Below are 27,184 nucleotides of genomic sequence, written 5' to 3'. Positions count from 1 at the left end.
GACTGTACAGAATCCATTTTATGTATATAGTACAATAAGAAATCTCGAATTCTACACATTGTAGATTTCTAAAAATGCCTGTAGATATTTGCCTTGTCTGCTTTGCCCAGTCCCCTTCATATATTAAATTCCACGGACCGCATCGTTTTCATGTCGTTTAGGTAGGTACTCGCATTTTCCCAGTATCGGCTTTCCATTCCTTTGTTTATCAAGTATATCATAAAGGGGTTTTAATATTGTAATATTGGCCAAGTAATTTACCCTGACTCATTAATAGCTGATATTGATAAAAATATTATTATTTATGACGAAATCTTCGCAAATGTCGCATCTATCTATAGAAATTTACTGGCGCTCTTAAGGTAATGAACATGAAGCCACAGAATTAAGAACATACAAAAGCCTCATTATTACGTGCAGAGTATTGTGTCTAAAAACAGGGACAACGCCCCGCGCATGTCAAAGCAAAAGTAAAAGTAAAATATTTCTTTATTTAAATAGGCACATAGATGGCACTTTTGATGCGTACATTACATGTAAAATATGACATAGAAGTGAGTTGATGGCGATAACTAAATTCGTCAACTTAAAACTAAAGCTACAAGGGTTTCAAAGGCACCCTGGTCTAAGAAGAAGCCCACAAGAAACTTAGCCCGTTGTTTTTTTTTTGTTATCACCATCTCACATTGTCATTTTAAATTATTAAAGAAGCAACCTGGTGAGAGCAACAATTTACTACCAAGCATTTTTGTCGTTGATGTGGTTCTTAATACTATAATAGAACTTTTCTATAAGCTAACGTTTAATACAAACTTTAAACTTTTTCAGTGACATCTCCAAGATATCACCTAGTAGTTTATTGTAAAGTTTTATACAATTTCCTTTAAATTAATTACTTCTTTTATGTAGTCTAGTATATTGCACTGCAAGATTAGTTTTGCTTCTAATGTTCAAATTATTGCAGTCAAATTTTTTCTTAAATTTAGATATATTTTTGTTTTGTGTATTTTTGTCTAAGATCACACTCACGGAATGTTGCTAGCTCACAAATTTTTTCCCATTTTCCCATTTCACTGTAAACGTTTAGAATATGAGAAGTTAAATAATTACTGTCAACTGCTAACTGATTTAACCTGACTAAATGCTTTTACGAGAAACACTGCTAAAATGGAGTTGTGGTTCATAATTCTGAGCATGAAACAAAAATAAATACATGAAAATAGCTTTGTTTCAATTATTAACTGATGGTTACATGAATGATACCCAATCACTAATGATTTGAAGGAATTCATATTATATTATGTTTTGGGTTTCAGAGCACAGGCCATCAATCGTCGTCAAGAAGGTTCTTGACGACGATTGATGGCCGATTAGCGACCCTACTTTCTGAGTCAAAGGCCGTGGGTTCGATTCCTACAACTGGAAAATGTTTTTAATGAATGAGTTAAAAACATGAATGTTTTTAGTGTCTGGGTGTTTATTTATATATTAGAAGTATTTATGACGTATATTATTCATAAAAAATATTCATCAGCCATCTTAGTACCCATAACACAAGCTACGCTTTCTTTGGGGCTCATTGGTGATGTGTGTAGTGTCGTAGTATATTTATTTATATTTATTTATTTATTAATTTATAAACCACCTTGCTTTAAAGCAGGTTCGTGGTTTCGATAATTATTAGCATTTGTAAGTGATAATAACAGTGACAAATTGCTTTACTTTCTCCTTGTGGCAGGAGAAATTGCTCACTTCATAACTCCGAGCTGGTACTGAAAATTTTAAACGGAAAAACTCAAGAGGGAATTACACCCAGCTTCATCGATGTTCTCAACGAGTCAGGCCTCACATTTTAGAAAATATTATATTTTAGAAAATAAATATTTATTTAAAATTGCCTAACTAGTGGTATATTAACCTGTATCTCTGGCCATGCAGCGGAAGAGCTCTGCCAATTTACTACAGTCGTTTGCCTACAGACTGGTAAAACTGTATAATATCGAAATTACGACATGGGTGAGTAGGTAGGACGGTTGTAAATAGCAAAAAATGATGCGGCCACGATACCCAGAGAGATGCGGTAGGTTAATTACGTATCTCACGACAGGCTTGCGAAAGGCGTAAATTTTGCAATCTCTGCTATCACGCATTAACGTTACATAAACGTCACTTCTTTTTTTTTGTATGTAAAAGTGAAGTTTGGCAGCAAAGATCGCAAGACGACTGTCGCAGGCTTGTAGTTAGATACGTAATCACCCTGCCTGATTGATGAATACATATAAACAAATATTCATAATAATAATAATAAATATACTACGACAATACACACATCGCCACCTAGCCCCAAAGTAAGCGTAGCTTGTGTTATGGGTACTAAGATGAGTGATGAATATTTTTATGAATTATATATACATAAATACTTAGAAAATACATATAAACACCCAGACACTGAAAAACACTTATGCTCATCACACAAACATTTTTCAGTTGTGGGAATCGAACCCACGGCCTTGGACTCAGAAAGCAGGGTCTCTGCCCACTGCGCCAGTCGGCCGTCAAATTCATATAACTATGGTAGATAAAAGTAAAAACATAAAAGAGGCAAAGATTTCATATGCGACTTTCTTTACGTCATAATAATTACGCGCTCACTACGGACTTCGCCTCAGGTTCTTTGGCCTACAAACTTTTTCTCATAATATTTTCATGGTTTCACATCTCGTTAGTGATGAAACTTCTTTTGTTTTTGTAATAAAATATAGCACAGATTTATTAAATTTGAATACACAATAAATTTGTTATTAGTTTTGTATAGCGTTTCATTGTGAAAAAATAAATTATCATGTGCAAATATCTCTGCAGCTCTAGCACTAGTCTTATTAATAGTCAAGTGATATGTGTGGCTTGTTATTTTTGGCATGACGTAAATAACATACGTGAATTATGGCGTGATGTCATAAAATGCAAATCTAGGTAGTTGGCAGAAGCAGTAGAGGATTTTGCTACAGAGCTACATGCTCATTTACTACTACCGCCGTGCTCATTTCTGCCGCTAAGTAGCAATGTTGAAATGCTGTGATCCGTGGTTCCTGGTGTCATTTCAGGTACACAGAGCTTAATACCTACGCCTCCTCGGTTGATGGACGTGTGGCGGTACGTTGGATGTGTTCTTTGCATGTCTTCCGAAGTGTTGCTATTTTTAAAGGCTATCTGGATCTATCGAGGTTATATAGTATTTCCACATACTATCAGGTGGGCCATCTTGATGGCTTATCGTGGGCTTGGTTCTTTTCATCCCGTTACCTCAGGATAAAAATTAACATATGTACTATTTCAAAGTATGACCTACCTCAGTGCTATTTTTTATCGAGATTGGTTTAGTTGTTCTGGCGTTATTGAGAAACAAATATGTATCTCAACTTTTGTTCAAGATTTTATAAATTAAAATTGACCGAGAGACTTTGAAAAACTAAAATACAGTCTATGTTACCTCGTGACAGTTTAACTTTCTATTGATATAAGAATAGTCAAATCAGCTGTTTCGGAGCCTATTGGGTACAAAGTACAAACAAATAAAATTTGGAAAATCCAAAAGTGCACGACTCATTAATAAAATAGCTATCCAATTATTTGTCAATAAATAACGAAAAAAAAACATGAGTCGTGCAAAATAAAAAGAAAAAAAAAAAAAAAAAGAAATTTTAAAAAGCTGTACTAGGAAAGTGATGCACAGGCGCCCCTGGTGGAATAAAATGTACATAATATCTATAGATATAGATATATCACCATCCATGTTAATTTTACATGGATATATATAGATATACAGTCTTGCAGTTTTCGTTTTTATTAATTGCAATTAAACTACACTGAATTAATTAATCATTCGCATTCAGTGACCTAGAATCGTCGATTAGAATTTTAAAAAAAAATTTTACTCAAATAATGGATTTTTTCACAAGTGTTTTCGGGTTTCACACATGACGGACAGGAAAATTTTACCTACTTTGGTGTTTTTTTCCAATTCTATTGCAGTAAATCAATTTTCTAAAAGTATATTTTTAAAAGAATTAATCTCCATTAAATTATCTCGATAATAGTATGCAAAATATTTTGATTCCGTGAACTAACAAGGCTATAATAATAAAAATAGCCGCCGAAATGAGGCGAAAAAAATTTTTCGATCGTAAAGCACTCTCTGATGCTTCGCATCATGATTCGTGCAAAAAAATCTTTCCTCTTTATAATATTAGTACCAATCTACGAGTAGGTATACAGCTCTCATGTCTTTGAATTTGTTTAGATTAAAAATAAATCACCGAAAAAATAGGACCTGCCTACTGCTACTTCAAACCTATATATAAATTTATATAGATTCATTTTAAATATCGATCCTTCTTGGTACTTCCCTAGACTTCATTTACACTCCCCAGTCGTAAGGAAGGACCAGTCCGTTATTAATGACACGCAAACGAGGTAGGTTAATGAAGAAGCCTCGTCATTAGAATGTAATATATCTAATGGGTGCGTATCAACTGAAGGATTTAATCTCCTAATCCTCCCCGATTGAGACGAAGCCTTAGTAACCGTCGATCAATTCAATATGCGTAAATTAATGACATCTCTATAGTAACACGCTCAGTGTTTCGTAACGAAATTCGTAGCATTAGTAAAACAAAGCTACGCGTATGACAAATTGGAATAAGATTGTCAATCGATCTTACTTTAATCATAATTTGAGAGTCGTTATCCACGCAAATTTTATTATTGGAATTTGGATTTGCTTATCAATGTATCCCACTTTTCTTTATTCCTCTAATAAACCTAGCGGATCCCTTTGACTTTGTCTGTGTTAGAATTTTTGATTTCCCGTGAGCTGGCTACCGAAGTGTGGGCGAAGCCGTGCAAAGAAAACCAAGGTTATATTTTGAACACGCGGGAACGTTAGCCTGATACTTTTTCAGGATAAAAAGTATCTATAGCTACCTCCAGGATTAAATCGTTGATCGTTGAACCGACATTTTGTAACGAAAAACGGTAGCCGAATTTCTGTATTGAAATGACTGTACTTAAAAATTTTATAAATGTGGTCGTTTATTGATAATGGGCGCATTCAGATAGAAAGCATCACGTTACATAGGCCTTTGCCTTACCGCTCATAGTTAGTCATAATTTCTCCTTCGGCAATGTTAGTGTCCGATAAGATATGATTAAAACAATTATGGATGTATTAATGACTTTGATTGATCTTATTTTGCAGAAGCGAGTTTGTTATAGCACGTTAGTTAAATAATGTAGTTAGTTTAAGACTTCCGGAGTAATGGTTAAATTGCTGAGTTTCGTAGTTAAATAATGTTTAATCCTTATTACAGATGTGTTTATTAATTCAGTGAACAAAGCTAAACAAATATTAAAAAATATATCATCATCGTCATACCATCATATCAACCCACTATTGGCTCTCATGGCACGGGTCTGCTCCCACAATGAGAAGTGTTTAGGCCGTAGTCCGTAACAGGTTTGTGGACTCTACACATTATGGATAATTCTCAGGCATGCTGGTTTCCTCACGATGTTTTCCTTCACTCTTGAATCCAGTGATATTTTAATTACTGAAAACCTAATTTTAAGCAATGCTCATCATGCTTATAAGTTAATCACAATTATTTGTGAGTCGCTAGAATAATGAAACATTTAACTTACCGTGACGATAACTCAACATTGTGATCTAGAAAACGTATAGAGGAATTTGCTGTACCAGACAAAGTCACGGATAGAACTGTTTAAAACTCCAACACTATTGTACATGTAGGTTTGTCTACGCAGGAAATTTAAATAAGCGTCATTCTATGGAAGCGGAAATAACCTATCCGGTTTCGCGAAAGTCACAAGGCATTTTTCCTTTATTCTTCGTGTGTTTTAAACATTCTGGTAAAATGTTATTTCTTTTGATACATGGATAGTTTTTATTAAAAGATGCACTGTGTCTAGCGCATGCCCTTAACTTCGTCTGCAAAGAAATGTACGAACAAACTAATTGATTGCCTGTTAGATGAAAAAAGTGATAACATCAACGTTATGGATAGGACTTTGAAAATGATACAAGTACCGTACTTTTCTACATATTATTTTTGTCTCTATACTAATTCTTCTGGTATAACTTGAAAAATATATTTAACTTTCATACAGACTTTCGTCCGATTGGGGTAGTATTTTCAAAGACTGTGAAATAAATAAATAAATATACTACGACAATACACACATCGCCATCTAGCCCCAAAGTAAGCGTAGCTTGTATTATGGGTACTAAGATAGCTGATGAATATTTTTTTATGAATATAATACACATAAATACTTATAATATACAGATAACCCAGACACTGAAAAACATTCATGTTCATCACACAAACATTTTCCAGTTGTGGGAATCGAACCCACGACCTTGGACTCAGAAAGCAGGGTTGCTGCCCACTGCGCCACTCGGCCGTCAAAAACATGTATTTCTTATTTTTTACCGGTAGCCAAAATATCAAGTTTCATGGATAAACCTTAAAATATGTAGTATAATCTTTGTAGCCCGGTTCAACCACCTCATGCGTTGAATTAAAAAAAAGTTTGGAAAATCCAAAAGTGCACGCCTCATAATCTCATTTTTTTCACAATAAAATTGAATTTTTTTAACTGAAACTTTCAATGCTCATTACAATTTTTTTTTTCATATTAATTATTATTCATTTTTTGTACACGAGAATGTCATAATGATTGCACATTGAAAGTTACAATTAATATTTGCTAGAATAATTACATGGAAATTTAACGACAGTGAATTGAACGCTCATATTAACTAAGAAATTATGTCGTGTGTTACTTTAGATAATTAAAAAAAAAATATTCCGATACGATCATTTTTTCGACCAATTTTGATGCCACATACACCCGTCCATACACGGACGTCCAGAAAAGATTATGTTTAATGTTATTATTTACTATGTTAAACAAAAAAATTGTTATTGAAATGTATTTTATGTGCCTGACAAATTATTTGACTTGATATAAGTGTACTCAAATTAATCTGTAAGTGCAATATAAATAACAAAAAATCAATTTCAGTTTCGAGAAAACTGCTTTTTTTGAAATGTCGAGAGTAGAGCACAACCTCAACGCTTCGCTTATGAGGCGTGCAATAAATCAAGAGCAGATGATTTAACTACTACCTTTTAAAGATCATCATCATCATCTGCAGCCAATTAACGTCCCACTGTTGGGCACAGACTCTCGTAGGAGAGACAGTTTGAGAGCACAGAACCACACTGCTCCAATGCTGGCTGGTGGGCTTTAACGACCATCAACACAATTAAGTGATAATAACCGGGACCGAGGACTTTACGAGCTCTCTCTTCCATTAAAACTGGACACTCTTCGAGGCATGAGGTTTACACCGCTGGTACTTTAACTGGTACCAGCGGTGTCAACCTCATGCCTGGAAGAGTGTCCAGTTTTAATGGTAAATACACAATACCCTACATGATTTCAGGCTCGAGTGATTCGAACCCAGGACTTCGTGATCCGAAGTTCAACATCGGACTAATCTGAACCAATCCGGGAGTTATCACTACCTTATCTAATACAGGAGTTACTACAATAAAATATTATGCAGGAGTTATTACAGCTCATACCAATTCAGAAGCCACTACAAAGCCCGTGCTACAAACGCAAACACAAATGAGAATGCGCGCTCTACAGAGTCAACCGCTCTCTTCAAATATGACTTACCCTGAGTGCACCATAATATGTTTCCACATGCCAAGATATGGCCACCCCGTTATAGTACGTTGGCTTTTACCAACGTTATAAGTACATATCCCAAAATTATTCCGTAGGAATCGTTTGTTTTCTTGGTTTAGCAAGCCTATATTTCTCTCCTCTTAATACAAAAATCAAGTTGATTGGTTGCTAAGCTAGGAAATTAAGGTAGGACAAACAAGCAAACACATTTTAACATTTATAATATTAGTTAGGTTTAGGATAATGCCGCGGTACATAAATAGTTTATTTTAAGTCAAATGTTCTATTCCAAAATAAAATACGAGTGAGAAAGTCGGAAAATTTGTAAAACTTTACGCATCTCCATAAGAGTTACGCAAATACCATGATTTTTTATGGAGCTACCGCTGACACTTTCTAACTAAATATTTAAAGAGGGTCCATTGCCTTTTATCTCTGTGTATAACTTCGTATTTAAAATATTTAATATGATGGAGACTGAGAATAAGAAAAATTTAACTGTTAAAATATTCACTGATAAAGTTTGTGGAATCGGTAATTGAAACATAAGTTATACATTTTCTTTATAAAACTATATTCTACGAATATGTAAGAAAAAAAGTCTTCTAACATTCCTTTACAAAAATACTGCTTTTTGTAAGTTAAAGTAAAAGTGAATATAAACAGAAGTTTTCTATGAAAGTACATAAATAATATAAAAAATTATAATACACCCCAATTTCAATAAAGTATATATTATTCAACGAATCCAGCATTTCATTTGATACCCTTATTGATGGAGTTTTGAAAAAAATACTATTTTTTGATGTAGGCCATTTTGGATTTGAAATTCATCATTGCGAATAATATTCTACTAGTCAAGCCCTTTCATTTTATATCCATATTGAGGGATCTGTAAAAAAAATATGTAATCCGCCATCTTGCGGCAGCAGTCATCTAGGGCCATTTTCAAACATGCTCGTTGCTAAGAACAATCCCGACTAATTCACAACAACAAAATAAACAAATATTCAAATATTCTGAATCGGTTCATCCGTTCGAAAGCTACTATACCAGGAAAACACATCAAACATGTAACACCCAGTTGTTTTTTCTTGGGGGGTAAAAATTCTGGTTATTAAAAGAGAAACGCAAACGTAATAACAAAATATCATAACCAGCAGTACACAACATCTGCATTTAAATAATATTGCACGATGAACTTTTACTGAGATTTTCTCCATGGGTGCGGGCGCCAGAAAATTATCAGCGAAGCGAGAAATTAAAGTAGCCGTGAATGGCATAAAATTAACTAAGTCCTACCGACTTGGCGTAATGTCTTCGCCATTGCATACTTACTGATATTGCGCAGCTAGTAGCGATGCATTTACGCATCTTTTGAACGAACAATTTACGCGTCGTTACTTCTTATTTGGTTTTTCGAACTATACACAATCAGATTCAACACGAGTAGTATATTTTCAATCTGTCAATCCTAAGGGAGACCGGGTAAGGTTGTTGTCATAGCGGGCATAATTTTAATCTGTACGAGCAAGTTCATAAATTGGCCTTTATTGGGAATCACCAACTCTCTCTCTATTTAGCTTCAGTTCACTTTTAAATTCCGTCATCGTGATTGATATATTATTTGTGTTTCTTTGTTCACATATTATGTTTTTAAGTGTATTGAGTATGTTAATATAGGTTTCATGTTAACTTTAATGATATTTTAAATTAAACAAATGGATATGGAGAACTTAGTTGGTCTTTGCGTCTTAAATACAGCAATTTATTTTAGTAAATTAAACATTCAGTTAATTTTAATTTGGCAGTTTATTTTCTAAGACGTATACGTGGTAACGGTATGTTTTTGTCGCTCGGGTAGTAACCAGGCACTGCCGAAGCCTCCCCCACTAGATACAGATAGATATTATATCTAATATTTTAAAGTGCATTTATTTTTGTCCACACTTTTTATCATTCATGTATAATGCTATTATCTATCTATACTTTGTGTCAATAGTAGTGCAGCATTTTATGTAAAAGCTTTTTTTTATAACAAAAGATATTATATATGAAATATGTATACTCAATGCAGTTGCGGTAGAAGTATTGTAAAAGTTATGAAGTAGGTAATAGTGCAACCGTGTTGGAAATATTACTCTATTAGGGTGACCATGAAATAGTCAAAATTGACATGAAAATGAATGAATGTAAAAAAATACACTTCATTGCACACCACATAAGAAAAAGGAAAAATGACAAAAAACAAGTTAACACGATGTATACAATTAGGCGGCCTTATCGCTACATAGCGTTCTCTTCCAGGCAACCGATGGCGGAAAACACTGCTAAAGACGAGAGGTAAAGGAGAAAAACTTAGGTTCAATTATGATTTTGTGGCATATTTAATAAAAACAAATATTACAGCTAATTATTCTTTATTAATAATTAATCTTTTATAAAATTACAAACCAGATTTCCACAATTATTTAAATCCTTCAAATCGTTTAGGCTAGAATCAGGTTGCCATCCTTCTGGGGAGTCGAGAAAAATTATACAGAACTGAAGCAAGTCAACCATTAGCATTAATTAAAATAAATACTCTCATATAAATTATTTTGATTTTATAAATATACCCGAAATTATTGCCAGTATCATAAAAATGCATTTCGATGTTTAACGGAGGCAATAAATAGAAGTGCTACATGAAAATGGTATTTTTCGGAGGCAAGTGTGCCAGCCGGAAAACTGGGATCTAAGTTTCAAACATTAATGTCATAAACGGCGTTTCCTTATTTACTGTACTTATCATTTTGTTCTAGCTTGAGCTTTTTATTCGTTTGTTATTAATAGTAAAGCATAATACAACACTTAATTACAGTATTTTTTACTCTTATCTAAGTATTATTTGTGTATATTACTTTTACGCTAAGCTGGATTACCAAGTAAGTCCCGGTTTCCTAAATTTGTTGGTATTCCTTCAGTTGAGAGATGGCAGCGTGATATTCCTATTGTTCTTGTTGCGGTTTGGTTAAGCTTTGCAAAGGAACTTTATATCACATGTATTGTCATTGCAAGAAAATTGCATCGTATATGACGTTGATGAATTTATTTTAGAGACTAGATATACTGGACCGCGCTACGCTATGGGTTAGTCGTATATAAATTTCTATTCCGTGGGAATTTAAGGATACTAAGATGATTTTTGGAGAAATGTTTACAGAAAATTAATCCAACGACCAATTTTTGAGTTTCTTAATAGATATAAGAAAAAGTATATGTACTAAATCAAAGATATCGAAGCTTATTAACCAACCCTATTATTTTAGTAGTAGCTTTTTGTAGCTTTTAGCTAGTTATCTATAGCTAGGGATACACGATTTTAACAGAAATGCAACGTATTATGCACTTCTCAAATCAATCTATCAACCAATTTTCGAGTTTCATAAAACGCAAACGCAAACATACGGACGCTATATATATAAATAGAACTAAGAAAAAGTTAGTCTACTTTGATATTTAAGCTATTTCAATTACCCTATTGTTTGAGTAGAAGTAAAGCTTTTATTTTTTTATTTATTTATTCATAAGACACACCAGCAAGTAATTGTAACTAAATTCATAAAAAAAAAATAGTAGCTAAAAATAATAGCTTTTTGTAGCTCGTCCGGGGAATTACTACCGCCATGCCTATTTCTGCTGCCAAGAAGTATTGCTGTGTGTGTCTGAAGGACGTAGTTTTCGGCATAATTATAGGCACATGGGGCTTAACACCCACGCCTCTAGTTGATGGACACATGGTGGGACTTTATATGACGTGCTCCTTGCATGGCTCTGTTTACAGGCGATGGTTTTCAACTTACAATCAGGTGGTACCTTGGTACGTCAATGAATCAAAAAGAGAAATAAATAAATAAATATACTACTACCATATCCACTTCGCCATTTAGCCTCAAAGCAAGCGAAGCTTGTGCTATCGGTACTAAGACGACTAATGAATATTTTAAAGAATAATATACATAAATACTTATGATAGAAGAAAAACGCTCACACCCTGAAATACATTCATGTTCATCACACAAACAAATTCCAGTTGCGGGAATCGAACCCATGGCCTTGGACTCAGAAAGAAGGTAGGCCCACTGCGCCAATCGGTTGTCAAAAAGTTTATCATAGGCCTCTTTAATTACCTTTCAACGCTGCTCATCACTAGCTTTGCTCCCATTTATGAATCTTGACCTTTGACACTCTTGTCTCGTGCTGCAGACCTGCGACAAAGATAGTACTTAACGTCGCTGTAATGAAGAAATAAAGGGGCATTGCTTATTCAGTCCCCGTGTTGTCTTAAATTCACAAGTTAGGTTCCACCAATAAGATAATTTTAATAATTCAGATTATGGATGTAAGAAAGGTTACTTACCCCTTTAAAATAAAATTCCTAGCCAGAATTTAGAACATCAGAGACCAAAGTGGACCAAAACCATTACTTGGGGATAAAACATTTTCTCGGCTTTCAATGCTCTACGCCAAAACTCTGCGACCATTTTCGTAGCTATTCCGCTTTGCCATCCCATTATTGGACACTATCTAATGAACACAAATGACTTGGAAGCTTTGTGGCTAAAATGATTCTCGGCCATACTATTTGACGATAACTGAAATAGTTATGATATTGAATAGCTTCCTAGAATATTCAGACTGAAATATGGAAATTATTATAGCAAGCCATTTTGTGTCAAGGTAGCTTTTGGTCTTTATCCAGTATGGATAAGGTATTTATTTATTTGTAGGAAACCTGTTTAATAAAAAGCCTACGAGCACGAGTGTACCAATAGTTACAATTCTATTAATAGCCGCTATAGCTGTTTTACGGCTTCAGGGCATATAAGAAGCTTTACAAAAGCCCTACTATCATTTTCAGTATATCAATATCCCACTGCGAGGCACAGACATCCTCTCTCATAGGAGACTGAGGATATAACCCTCTACGCGGCTCCAATCCGCTCCAAGCTAAAGTGATTTAAAAAGTTTTCGCCCACTATGTCGGAAGAAAACCGTGTACTGCACATAATTTTGAGTCATCATTATCCTTTTAATTATTTCTGTATTTCATATAAATTGAGGATGTTATATATTTACATATCAATATACGTTGTGTATGATTTTTAGTAGATTACATTAATTATGGGTAATTTCATGTATTTTTATATCTTATTTGTATGTATATATAATAAATTTATATAAAATCGTATATATAAAATGGTGGTACTTCATATGACGTGTTCCTGTGGTAGGTGGTACCTTGGTCCGTCAATGATTAAAAAAGAGAAATAATACATAAATATACTACGACAAGATCCATATCGCCATTTAGCCTCAAAGTAAGCGAAGCTTGTGTTTAAGTCAAATATTCCTTTATTCAAATAGGCACATAGATGGCACTTTTGATGCGTTATTGTATACAAAATGTGTACATAGCAGTGAGTAGTGATGGCGATAACTACAATCGTAAACTTAAAACTAAAGCTACGAGGGTTCCAATCGCGCCCTGGTCTAAGAAGAAGCCCACAACAAACTTAGCCGGGTGTTCTTTTTGTTATCACCATCTCACATTGTCATTAGAAAAAATTTAAGAAGCAACCTGGTTATAGCAATTGTTTACACCCAAGCTTTTTTATCGTTTACGTAATCCTTTATACTATAATAGGACTTTTCTATAAGCTTTCGCTTAATACAAACTTTGAACTTCTTTAGTGACATCCCCAAGATATCAACCGGTAATTTATTGTAAAATTGTATACAATTTCCTTTAAATGAATTGCTTATTTTGTGTAGTCTAGTGTACTGCACTGCAAGTTTATTTTTGCTTCTAACGTTTAAATTATTGCAGTCACTTTTTCTTTTAAATTTTGATATATTTTTGTGAACATACATTAAATTTTCAAATATGTATTGGCTATAGAGTGTCATTATTTTAACATCTTTAAATTTATCTTTCAATGACTCTCTCGGACCCATTTTATAGATCGCACGAACAGCCTTCTTCTGCAGCACGAAAATAGTGCCAATATCAGCAGCATTACCCCATAGTAAAATTCCATATGACATAATGCTGTGAAAGTAACTAAAATAGACTAGCCTAGCAGTTTCTATGTCTGTCAGGTGGCGTATCTTCTTTACTGCATAGGCAGCTTGTTATGGGTGAAATCATAAAAATGATGACAAGAGTAATTTATTTATTTTAAAGGGTATAGCGCCCTCAATATATTTTTATCATTATGCGTATCATCGGAACAAATTACTGATACAAGCAGCAAATTGGGACGAATGAATATTAGATTGGGAAATGCTTCAATAATTTACTGATCAATAGCTCCGAACGTTTCGCATGGAGTATAATATAGAACGTGCCCATAGAGAAACCAGCGATTTGTGAAATAATTCAAATAATTTCTCGTTTGACATGAAAGACCGAGTGAAAAATTAAGTAAAAAAAAATAGAACAAGTGCAAGTCATGGCCACCAACTGAAAGTTTCGTTACTTGGATGAAAATTTACAAAGACCTAGACGATGTATGCTCAGGATTTCTGATGTCCCGAGGGAAATAAAACTTTTTTTTATATCCAAATGAAGCTCTTTCGAGTAGTATCGCACTAAACATCAACAAAGTTTACTTTACATTCGGAGCTAACGCAGAAATTGCTGATTTTGAACATGATTTGATTTTACCTTCGAGCTTCGCGCCAAATTTTGATATTGTCACAGAATAGGTCATATTGGTTTAGGTTGTAATCAGAACTTAAATACAAAATATCCTCGGCAAGACTTCATAGTTTTATTGTGTTGAATAAGAGACATGAAATTCTCACTACAATAATAATACAATAACTTTGCTATTGAGTTGAGTTTTAACTTGAAAAAGCCGATTGATACTTTGACGGATGAAAGTTCGCAGAGACAGATATACAACAAAGCTACATCGTGATGATGATGATGATGATGAAGAGTTCCATTTTTCCCATCAAGCTGTTTGAAATTTTAACTTAACCTTACCCTTTTATCCGGCTTAGATCCTATGATACGGTGATATCTAAATAAAGTATTAATCAACATAAAAAAGGGTCAAATAAATTCTATCATCTATACTTATCTATCTAAGTTTACTAAGTACACACAAATTGTGAAATTCCGGGAAATGATATGTTCATTGTAACAAAAGTTCCCAGAACTACTTATTCCTTATTTTCATTTAATATCAATTATGGCTGATCCCCCAATAAGTATTTTCTGTGATCTATATATGAGAAGAATTTAAGATTTTTTGCGAATCTTTGGAAAAATAATTTTGCAGGAATTACTCATGTTTCACATTCTTTTTATATCACTCGAGATTTAAATTTATGTACGAGTTAAAACTATATATCTAATTAGAATAAGCCTGTCTAGGTATAGATATTATAAAATAACGAATTATTAAAGCTTCTTATAGGCTTATTTGTATAAAGAAGTTTCGAATTCGAATATCTGGTGCAATAATCTGTTTAGTAAAACAACAAAGTTGAATTTTCGAATCGAAAAACTTGCAATTTTAGCTGTCACGTCAAATCGAATTTCCACCGCCGAATCCCGAATCCCGGGTAAATGTGATCGTTGAAACAAAAAGCCCTAGAACTACTCATTCCTCACATTTCATTTGATATCAATCACGGCTTACGGCGTTGCTTGGAGTCGGGCGTTCTCGGCAAAGTTCGGGTCGTCGCTCTGTAGCGTACACTTCAGTGTTCCTAACAAGCCTCGGTATACGCACGTGTCCGGGCGCTACGGTGTAGCAGCGGGTTACGTCGTATAAGTGGACAATAAGTGCGCCTACTGAAACTAGAAGTGAACATTTCTGTGAATTATGGTGAACTTAAATGTTTGAGGATTCCAGTTTGGTCGAGATTTTTGCTAGTTGTTATATGGTAAGTAAATAATAATAATTGTTGTAACATTTAAGTTAAATGTGATTTTTTTAATCAATCAAATAATAAAAATAAAATGTTTTACGAATCAACTCATTTTTTTCAGTAAGTTTTTTATCTGACTTTTTTTTAAGCCGCCAGATCCCCAACCCTTAGTATTTTATAAATAAATTTGCCTAAATGTAATTTGCTTCGACAGAGTCGGCTGTACTTTCATTTAATAAGAAAAAAAGGTGTTTGTCAAGAGTAACTGCAGCTTTTTTAGCTTTAGAAATGCATAAAACGACTTCTTGAGAGAAATCAATTCGTATTTCGATATATTATTGAAATAATAGGTAAGTTCTATACGTCTTTTTGTTATTGGCAACATATTATGTGTTTGCAATGTTGTGCAAAAATCTTTGGTCAATTATTCCTGTGGTTTTTCGGGGATTATTATAGTGTCTTGTATATTTTTAATATCTGCATCTATTTGCTATCTCTGTTTTACTTATTCTTACAAACTTTTCACAAAATATTTAAGTGATCTCTCATAAAGAAAAGTCCTTTCGTACTTACCTAATTCCTGCACCTTCCTATTTTCTACTGTTAATTTATTCTATTCTCTTATAGAAAAAAAACACAGAAATATAAAACAATCTTCTAAGTCGACTAAGACGTACATGGATTAAAAATAGAACAATATTACTTGCTTTTTCTTACTTCCTATTCAAGGTCACTTCTTGAAAGCTTAGCGGTTTCAGGAAGGACCGTACAGTGTCAGTTCTTGAGATGGAAATGTACTCATTTGACTTGCTCTACCCTCTAGCTGTCTTAAGTTTTGTTAGGATTATTGCAATTTGTACATATCTTACGTAACAATTTACAACATGAGTTTTCTACAAAGGATATTGTATAGTGCTGAGGATGTCCTATAACTGGTACATAAATGCTTTATAAATGTTTTTTTTTTTATTTCTAGTTATTTAGCTCTGCCTTCTTGTGAAAGATCTAGATTCTAATGCACCTGTAAGGGAGCAAAACTACCACCAATTCTCAACTTACGACCTGTTCAACGTTACTTAAATAATCAACTTATTTATGCTAACGCTTTTAAGGCATACCTACCCTAACACGCATGATGACAGCTCCATTATCATCACCATCAGAACCCATTACCTGCCAACTACAGGGCTCGGTTCTCCTCTCAGAAAGAGAAGTCCGTTTAGCTCTAGTCCACCACGCATGCCAAGTGCGGATTTGTAGACTTCACATACCCTTGAGAACAGTATGAAGAACTGTCAGACATGCAGGTTTTTTAAACAAGTGCTAATTACATGCTTTAAACCTTAAATCATTTGTTTTTAACAAAGCACTGCTAAAGCCATTTTTTTATGACAATTGAATGTCACAAAATCTTAGTTTCTACAGTTTGATTCGTAATAATGTACCACACATTCATCTTGAAACTCTGTGATTTTTGTCACTTCTTATTTATTGTTCAGAAAACTTTCAACAATATTTCCTCTTTAGACATACAGATAGCACAGTGCATAACTAATTTTAAAGAATTAGTTTAATATAAGTCAAAGTAATTACTCTCTAATTTGAAATAAAGAGAATATGATATTAGGTAAAGTTAGATATGAGCGTACATTAATTAATTAAATTACAAAATGGGTTTGCGAAACCCAGCTAATGAAAACTGATACATACTGTAATGGTAATTAAATCAAAATGACGCGTTATATCAAAGCTTATTTAACTATGTAAAATGGATCATGTAATAATATAATTATAAGATGTAGTGCGAACATTAATAATTATTTAACATATAAGAGCTGTTCGATGTAGGTATAAACTAGGATCAAGCGAATCGCTTCGTAATTTTTTCATTTTAATAGGAATACTTACAGTAGCTTCGCAATACATATAATATAATAATATAGTCTCTGTTGGACAAAATATTACACTTAATTTGCTGTACTCCGCGAAAAGGCGTAATTTATAATTTTTTTCAATGTTTACACTCCGCACCAAGCAGATCTTCGGCAATGTAATCTCTACGAACGTTTCGCTCCGAAACCGGAGCATCTTCAGGAGATATTGACTTTACAATTATTTTACTGGAAAGTCAATATCTCCTAAGGATGCTCCGGCGTTTATAATGTATCAGGGAATTCCGCAAAGTCACCCCTGTTTCTATAAATTACAAAAAGCTGATATAAACTTACTAGAAATGGATATAAATAAGAAATATCTGCATATTATCGTCTGCGAAAGGACATGCAGAACTAAAGCCTTTGTCGGGCTTAGTATAAACTTTCATAAAGTGATAAGGTTATTCTGGACCGATCAATACATACATTTAAACAATTTGTTTAAACACATTTATCTTTATGAAAAGGTAGCAGCCAGCTCCGTCCTCATCTCCCGCAAGACAGAGAAATTATATAATAATGTAGATGTCGGAAAAGAGCAACTGCTGAGTTTCAAAAGTGCTTATAAAATAGGCTTATTTAAAATAAGTGAATTTACAATTTGAATTATTTATTATTAACGAAGAAAAGGTTATCTCATCCCATCTCAACCCATATAACCAGTCAATAATACCCACCTTTTCTCGATTTTATATTAAGTAACTTTTTCTTGTAACTTTCCCCCAATCGTTCATTGAAAATTATTGATTAACTGAAGAATACGATCTTGTTATTGTTTATATTTCATTGTACATGTTAATTCTTTCACCTATGCTCAAAGTGTATTGTTGGTTTTATGTCCTCAAGCTTGAATAGCTTTATACATATTTTCAATGCGAAAACAAAAACCGAGTATTTCATGCAACATTTCAAGTTCAAGTGTTCATGGGAATTCTATATTCAAACTCGATTTCTTGTCCAAATAGGCCTATAACAAGGGCCTATGAATTATTCATACATATTTTTTACATTGTTGTGGGAGGATGGTGATAACTACACTTTTGCACTTATAATTCAAGATCCAAGAGTTTACCTCACGCTGAGGGGTAAAAAAAAAAAAATCCTTAAAGGTAGGAATTGGTTAAACCACATTAATATTTATAGAAAATTTATACAAAGTCCTAAATATTAAAGATACGATTATATTTTCATTTATCTTACGCTGATTATGTCGTTCCAGATGGAAAAACTATGACCGAGGTTATTTTTTTTGTATGACGATGGTACACATCCTTTTCACTTAATAATCAGAATTAAATAAGATTATTTGTACCTTGAAGATGAAAAGGTGTACTCTTAAAACCATGAAAGTAGAATAATAATATATAGTTAGCTAAAAATAGCAATTTGGTAATTAATAAATATACTATGACACATTGCAATCTAGGCCCGAAGTATCCGTAGATTGTGTGAATAGTACTACGTAAATTCTTATAATATATACGTAAATACGTAAATACTTACACGCAGCCACTGGAAAGCATTCATGTTCTTCACACAAACATTTTCCAGTTGTGAGAATCGAACCCACAGCTTTGGACTCAGAAAGCAGAGTCGCTGCCCACCACGCCAATCGGTCGTCTCGTTATATGCTCGTTTATGTAAAAAAAAACCTTGGTTACCGTGCAGATTAGTAGCAAACCGATTTCAATAAAATTTTGCAAAGATATAGCCAGCATCTTGGAGACAGTATACTGAATAGCCTGAAAATATAAACGGTTCCCGAACGAATTTCACAGCAAAAGAAGCGCGGACGAAGTTAGGAGCAACAGTAAGTAATAAACATGAAATATACCGTATGATATGAAATTACTCGCGGGATAATAATGTTATACGCTCATATTATTTGCCTTTTAATTTTGAACGTTAATATGCTTTGTGTGGTTTTGATTGTTCCCACTTAATAAAGATACCTTTTAGGTATTATATTTTACTGCAGCGGTACTGTGTTAAAATTTACTTTTAAAATTAAAGTAAAATTTTTCTTTTCAGCCTTAAACTTGGTACAGTCAAGCGCTAATGTATATTATGTTAAAAAAAAAGAAAGTCAGCCGTAACAGCACGCTCGATGACGCGAAACATTTAGGTTGATATAAGAATTTATAATGAATATATAGATCAAATAAGGAAAATTTGTACTAAAACAATAAAAGTAAAAAACTTTTGTTAATAAGTTGGTATATGCTCGCACCTAAAGCACTTGATTTCACCAATAATAATGTACATCAAAAGTAAACAATCAATATTTGCCCTAATCCCAGCAATTGTGCTTTTTTATTTCTTAACATCTCGAGTGTTGCAAGTGTATCGGAGCAAACAGTTTTTTTTTTATTCTTCTTAAGGTAGGGCTTGACTGTAATCTTTACCTGGTGGTGAGTGATGATGTAGTCTAAAATGGTAGCGGGCTAATCTGTTAGGTTAGGTTACATCATTACATCAACCCTTGACCGGCCCATACAGGGCACGGGTCTCCTCCTACAATGAGAAGAGCTTAGGCCGTAGTTCACCATTCTGGCCCAGTTCGGACTCGTGGACTTCAGACGCCTTTGAGAACATTATGCAGAACTCTTAGGCATTAAGATCTCCTTACGATGTTTTCCTTCACCGTTGAAGCAACTGTTATTTTAATTAAACGAAGTATGGCAGTTACATTAAGCTCATAGAACTAATCATATCAGAACTCTAAATCGCGATACATCTTAATCAAAATAATTATTAATTCCCAAATTTCCCCCAGGGACTCGACAAAAAGATATATCTGTTTGTCGCTGATTTAACAAGTTAGTAAGCTTGTGGCCGTTTTCACTAAGCATCGCCTAAATTGAAAAAAAAAACGTTTCATTAATATTCTATTATACCCCTGTCATTTATTAGGTTCTTGTCGCGTAGCGTAGGTGCTATGCACGTGTCGCTCTTTTATCTTTAATAGGGTTGTCATATTATTATTATGTCATAAGTAAAAACTTACAATGTTTTGAATTCGTTTGTATGGAAAAAAAATATGCTTTTTTTGATCTGATATTTTTACAGGATGATTCCTTATTAAATATAATTATGCATCCTTCCATATTATTTCGTAATTCTGTAACACATTGTATATTATAACTTTTGTAATTGGTTACTGCATTGAAACATGGTTTCTAGCTACAAGTAGTAGTTAGTAAAATATCCTTAGTCACTCATCGGGCAATGGATAAGTATCTTTTAGTGATCCAATTCGTAATGAGTAAAACCGTAGAGAAACATAATTACTTGGTTGTACAGTTCGACGAGTTGCGATTCCAAAATCAAAATAGCAATGAGTGTGGAGAACTAGATCAGTACTTCAATTAATATATGGACTTGTAGAAGTTGAATCTTCGCGGTTGAAGTAGAGTCCTACGAGTAGGAGAGGTGTTGTTAAATAAGATGCAAAGATAATGTTAGACAAAAGTGGTACAAGAGGATAAACGTCGTGATATGGATAAATGGCTTAACCTTTTGTACTTCTATATTTTGTTTTTTCTGTTTGAATACTTTTCTGTTTATACGTATTTTCTATATATGCTAGAAGCTATGGACGTAATTTAATATGCACTATACTTTTTTGTTAGTTGAGCTTATGTGATTATAAGTTTTTTGTTTTGGGCGCCATTACAAAGCACTGCGCTGCAAACCTATTTAATACTCCGAGATAGCCTTTGTATTCCCATATTGGTTTTTGTAAAACGAATGCGCAATCAATTAAAGCCTTTGTCTAGGAACGAATTGGAGTTGCGTTTCTTTACCAATTTTCCAATTACAAACACAAACCTGGACTGCATTTGGACCGAGTTAAAATTCTCTTTATCCATAGGAATTACTATTGTGGCTATAATTATTACCATTGTATGATTACTAGTTGGTGTTCGAGGAAAAGCAATTAAATCCCCAAGGTTTTATGTGTAGTAAAAAGCTTTAGTTTAAATAAAAAGCAATGTAACAAAAACAAACAGAAAAACGAAGTAAGGAAAACAGAAAAAGAACGAAAAATAGAAAAGAATGCAAATTACAAATCGATTATTTGTGTTTAAAAAAGAAATTTTTGAATAAAACTTAATGGGATAAAAAATATTTGTTTCCAGATAAAACAAAACAATAACGCTATATTAATAGCGCAGTTAGGTATAAGAAAAGCACGCATTATCAACTTTAAATCAACTTGAATTGTCCAAAACGAGCGATTATTTTCCTTATCGAGTTTTGAGTCCGTCAATTTTGGCGGAGAGCCTAAAAAATGCTGCGAAACCGAGCCAAATTGACAACCATACGAATTGATAGTTGGGATATGTTAAAAATATAAAATTGATCGTTTTAACGTCACGATAGTAAAGCGTTATCTTTTACGCCATAGTGTTATAAAATTGGATTTTACGTTTTACTAACACCTAAGCCGTTGGTAACAGGTAAAATTACGGACACTTGACTGCACTACATTTTGCTTGTTTAATTTTTTCCAGATAATTGTGAAATGTAAGTAAAATGGCTTTACTGAAGATCTTATTTTGGTCTGCGTATGCTAGTCTAAAAGCCACGTAAATCAGCTCATGATTATGGAAATTAGGGAGCTTTGAAGCTAATCTGAATTAAAGAAAAACGTATTGCATATTAGTCATAAATAGTAAGATATTTTTTTTTCAAAATTCATTTATTTCAAGTAGGCCTAATATAAGCACTTTTGAAACGTCTGTTTGTAGTGATTCTACCACCTTTCCTATTCTATTAGTTGGTGTGTGGTAACCTACTGCGCTTTTTGGGGTGACCTAAGCGGGTGCCCACGATTTCGTCGTAGAATTCCTAATTTCCCGTGAGCTTGAGAAGTTCCCATTTGGTGCCTAGGAAAGAAAGCTACCGGCAACTTTTAAATTTCCCTAAGAGCAGTTTAAACAGTAGATAGCTACAAACAGACAGAATAACGCACATTGGTGTTTATTAATTTATTGATTAATGTTATAAGCGAAGATTCAAAGAATCCATTTATCCTGTATGCCACTGTCTTGATTTGACCACATTATGTCATCGCTTTTTTTCTCTCCTTCATCTGAGCCAGTTTGCGCTTGTTGTACGTGCATCCCTGAATTATAAGTCTATTTATTTATAATTATTAGCTTAATGAGAATTTACTGTCTATAACTTCAAAAACAGGAATTTCATACAAACTTCCATCCCCTGTTTTTCTCTTTTAGCTTTGGATAAAATATTGTTTGAACTGTTGTCAATGCTTTGCGATACACCTTTTTTTTACTGTCAGGGTATTCATAGTGATACTTTCAACTACCACCCTCGAGGTGGGGTTTTTTAAAATAATTTTAAAAATATTAGCTGACACATATATCCTAAAACGAACCTGCAGTATCAATTTCAAGTTTGTAGGCTTTGTATCACCTGAGATTTCGTGATGAATCAGTCATTCCTTTCGCTTTTATGTATAAAGATAATATATTATATAGAGTAGAATAAAAAAACAAAGGTAACCACAGCAGGGATTTTGTACGCTTTAAGCCAAAAACGTGGCCGTAAAAGCCTTTGATAATATTAAAGGACATTGTATTCAAATTTTCGCACAGAACACATTCCATTTAATGAATTCCAATTGTCGAACTTTCGCTGACAAAAAAGCGGCTACAAACTGAAATTACTAAGCGGCAGTTATAAAATGTAGACTTCACAATCGTTCTGATTGCGATCACGTTGACGATAAAAACGTCTTACATTGTTGTTTTTTACAATCACAGCTTAAGCATTGTTGTGTTAGCACGTATTTTAACTGTATTTAGTTGTTTTCATTCTATCTGCGATTAATAAGGTATTAGTATCAATAATAAAGGAGCTCGACTTCACCTTTGGGGGGCCGAGTTCGAATCCCAACACGTACCTCTATCTTTTGTACGTTATGTGCGTTTTAAGTAATTAAAATATCACTTGTTTTAACGGTAAAGGAAAACATCGTGAGAAAACCTGCATGCCTGAGGGTTCTACATAATTTTCTCAAAGGTATGTGGAGTCCGCCAATCCGCACTGGGCCAGCGTGGTGGACTACAGCCTTAACACCTTCGCATTGTGGGAGGAGACCCGTGATCTGTAGTGGGCCGGTAATAGGTTGATGTGATGATGATGATGATTTTTAATAACGTACAGTTATAAGATTGTTTTTACAAAATATCCCTTCTAGGTGTAGAATAAAGTATGTAAAAACTGTCTGTTCTGTACAGTTGGTAAAATAAATACTAATCAGAATATTACGTTGGAAGTATTCGTCATCATCTGATAAAAATATGATTATTAGGAGAGACGTATTTAATGCTGACTCTTCACGCTGCTCTATAGGGTTTCGTATATATACCATTTCGGTAGAAAACTCTTATGCCCATTTTCACTAACGACAGACACAGCAATGCCTAAGTAAGCAACGCATGATCAAAGAAGATTCCCAGGCATACAATTACCCTTGATAAATCGATTTTCACTGGTCAACTCATATACCTATCTTGTCTATGGTTCTAGCCACGGTATGTGTGTATAAGGTGTGGTATTTTGTTTGTTTTATCATATTTTCATTTTTTTCGTTTCATTCTCTGAATCCGTGTCGTAACTTTAGACGTCGATAAGCATCACTTTAGAGTTCGTAAAACGTTTTTTTCTCTAGGAATCTCCTAAATCAGTTGTTATCCGATTGAGGTAATTCCTTAATCAGTTGTTATCCGATTTAGGTAATTCCTAGGTTTAAAAAGAAAACAGGCTTAAGAACGACAACGAGAAGTGAATTAAATCGCACCAAATTTAGCACGGAAATCTTTTATATTGCAAAGAAAATAAATTTCGCACGAAAGAAATTTCTTTACGTTTATGAGAAAAAACTTTCAAGGACACGAGGCATTTTAATTAATTCTGGAAGGTCACTAATGGATATTAAAAAATCACTGCCTTCTTGCCATCAGACCCAAATCAAGTGAGTTGTGCTCGTAACTTCCTATTGTTAAATAACAAAACAAATGTTCTTTACATTTGTAGCAACAAGCCTCTTCAGATTTATTTTTATTTTTATTTATCATACTATCATTTTTAGTTGAACACAATCGTATTTGTTGTATAGCGCCGATGTGGTCGAAGATGGTACAAGCTTTCCTATATGATGCAAATTCACTCTTGTAATCTAAATAACAGGATAGTATGAGGGGATGCAGAGATCTCAGAAGGGCGAAGACCCTAGGCATGCATAAAAGGAAAGCAGACGTAAAGCGCCTTCTACGAGTTGGTTTTATATAACGTTGTTGTCAGGTCGTATGTATAAATTAGATTTATTATGATTATTCTTAATCTTATAAGATTGGTATACAGCCAATTTAAATAAGAAAAAAATTGAATTTTAAATAAGCCTCAATTATAAACCTTTGAATATTTATGGTAAAAATACAATAAGTATCTTAACAACTTTTTTCTTTGGATTGCACAACTTTTGTCCAATTTTAATTGAAAATAACACCAGCTTTGATTAAAAAAAAAGGTTTTTAGCCTTGTTTATTTCACTGCATTAAATGTTCTCAACCATCATGTCTATTATTTCTTACAAAAACACAAAGTTATAAAATTTTAAATTAAAAATCTGAATACAATCAGGAGTGGATAACTTTTTTGGCTTAAATTAATGAGCAAACAGAATTATTCAAAGGTAAATCGTGGACTATAGCTATTATATATCTTTGTACATGTTTTGTTAACAAAGTGAAGGTTATAGATAAATAGATATGATTTATTATATTTAAAAAATGTAATCTTATTAAAACCATGTATATATGAAATCTAGGTTCCGTCTTAGTCGTTACAGTCTTGATAGACTAGTCGTGGTCGTTAACTGGATGTTTTGGCTCGCTTAACAATCCGTCGCCACTCTTCCCTAACAGTTGTTTTCTTGCTCATTCTTGTAGTAGCCTTGATTGCGGCCTTCACTTGGTCCATCTATTTCAGCGGTGATCTACCGCGTAAAGTAAAAGGTACCAGACCTTTTACTTTCCCTTTAACCACAAGACAGGTGACCGAAGAAACTGAGAATTCGCGCTTGAACTGCAGAAGATAGGCGCTGTTTGATGCTTAGTTGGTTGCGAATCGATTTAAAAATCTAGGTAGCCAAGCTACAAAGGATTCAGTAACCGAAGCCAATTATAAAATATATGGCCTCCTGGGCAACCGATCACCTAACACATCTACCTTCACACAATTAATGACTACCTTCGTTAGTTATCGGGAAATCTTACAGAGGTATATATAGTGGGAGGGTTGGAGAAAGTTTGAAAAATTTTGGCTTATTACTCTACTGCGATTTTTTTAAATAGCTGCCGTGCATGTAACCGAACTTGATCAAGTAGCTGGTTTCAATATAAATATTTTTTTTATCAAAATCTACAAAACTATTGGTTTCTGAGATACAAGCAATCAATGTTACTTGACCACGATACAAGTAATCATTACCGTCAGCCTATAAATTTCCGACTCATGGACACAGACCGGCCTTCTCTCTGTAATACTGGAGCACTAATAAACTAGAAATAATATGAGAAACTAGAAATAATATAAAAAAAAAGAAATAATTTAAAAATCTAGAAATAATCTATCGAGTCTATCGAAACAGTAAAATTTGCCAAAAGCTGGGAAACTTAGCAGCGGGCTTTTGGCGAGTAATTATCCTTGGTCGTACCTACTACTGTATGCCTGCCACCATCTTTCCTTCGTTGGGCTGCTATATGTTTAGAGATCTATCCGTCATTTCATCCCATAACCCAAATAGTCAGTCCACAGCACCCTACTTCATAGTCTTGTGAAAAACTAACTGTCAACGACTTGTTCAGGATGCTATCTATATCGTTTATGTTAAGGCCATAGGTAAGTTGAAATCTCGAAAAACCAGTTCCCGATTGGTTTTGTCCGTGTTCTGGATGAAAACCATCTCTATGTTAATTATTATTATATTTAATTTTATCACAATCGGTGCAGTATTTTAGCTGAATATTAGTAACTACCAAACCGATTCAGTAACAAACAAATAGTTATATCAGAACAGAGGTCCACTTCTGGCAATAGTGCTGCTTTCACCGTGGATTATCGTTCAGAATAACTCATTGATGAAGATAAGATTTGGTATTACGTCCGCCCCACGTGTAATACCTATATTTCACAAGCTTTGAAGGGCCGGCTTTTAAGTATATTTCCCGAAATAGCAACTGTCTCAGGTATACAATATTGCACACTTTGCGTAACCTTTTAATAATAAAAAATTAATATATATAAGTTCTAAATACCTATATTGGCCAAAATTAGTTTAACTAGTAAAATAACAATTAAAGTATCCAAAGTTAGATAAAACAAGATCCTAATATAATATACCTTTTCAAATTCAAGTCTAAAGGGATAAAAGTTTTAGAAAAAATGTAAAAATTCTAGTTTACTTAAGCGAAAGCTGAGTCAATTATGAATTATTAGTGAATTAT

The 27,184-nt window shown here is 33.6% G+C and overlaps 1 protein-coding gene across 1 annotated transcript in view; it reads left to right on the top strand.

Annotated features, from left to right (window-relative positions):
- Window positions 1–15,563: 15,563 nt before the first annotated feature.
- Window positions 15,564–27,184, top strand: part of LOC120629389 (voltage-dependent calcium channel gamma-4 subunit) — an 88,185-nt gene continuing 76,564 nt past the window's right edge. The window contains exon 1 of the mRNA XM_039898321.1: window positions 15,564–15,726. The gene's annotated coding sequence lies outside the window, so the exon portion shown is untranslated. The remainder of the gene's footprint in view (window positions 15,727–27,184) is intronic.

Source organism: Pararge aegeria, chromosome 14 (assembly GCF_905163445.1).
Source record: "Pararge aegeria chromosome 14, ilParAegt1.1, whole genome shotgun sequence".
NCBI lineage: Eukaryota > Metazoa > Arthropoda > Insecta > Lepidoptera > Nymphalidae > Pararge > Pararge aegeria.
This window is presented reverse-complemented; position numbering and strand designations above follow the sequence as displayed.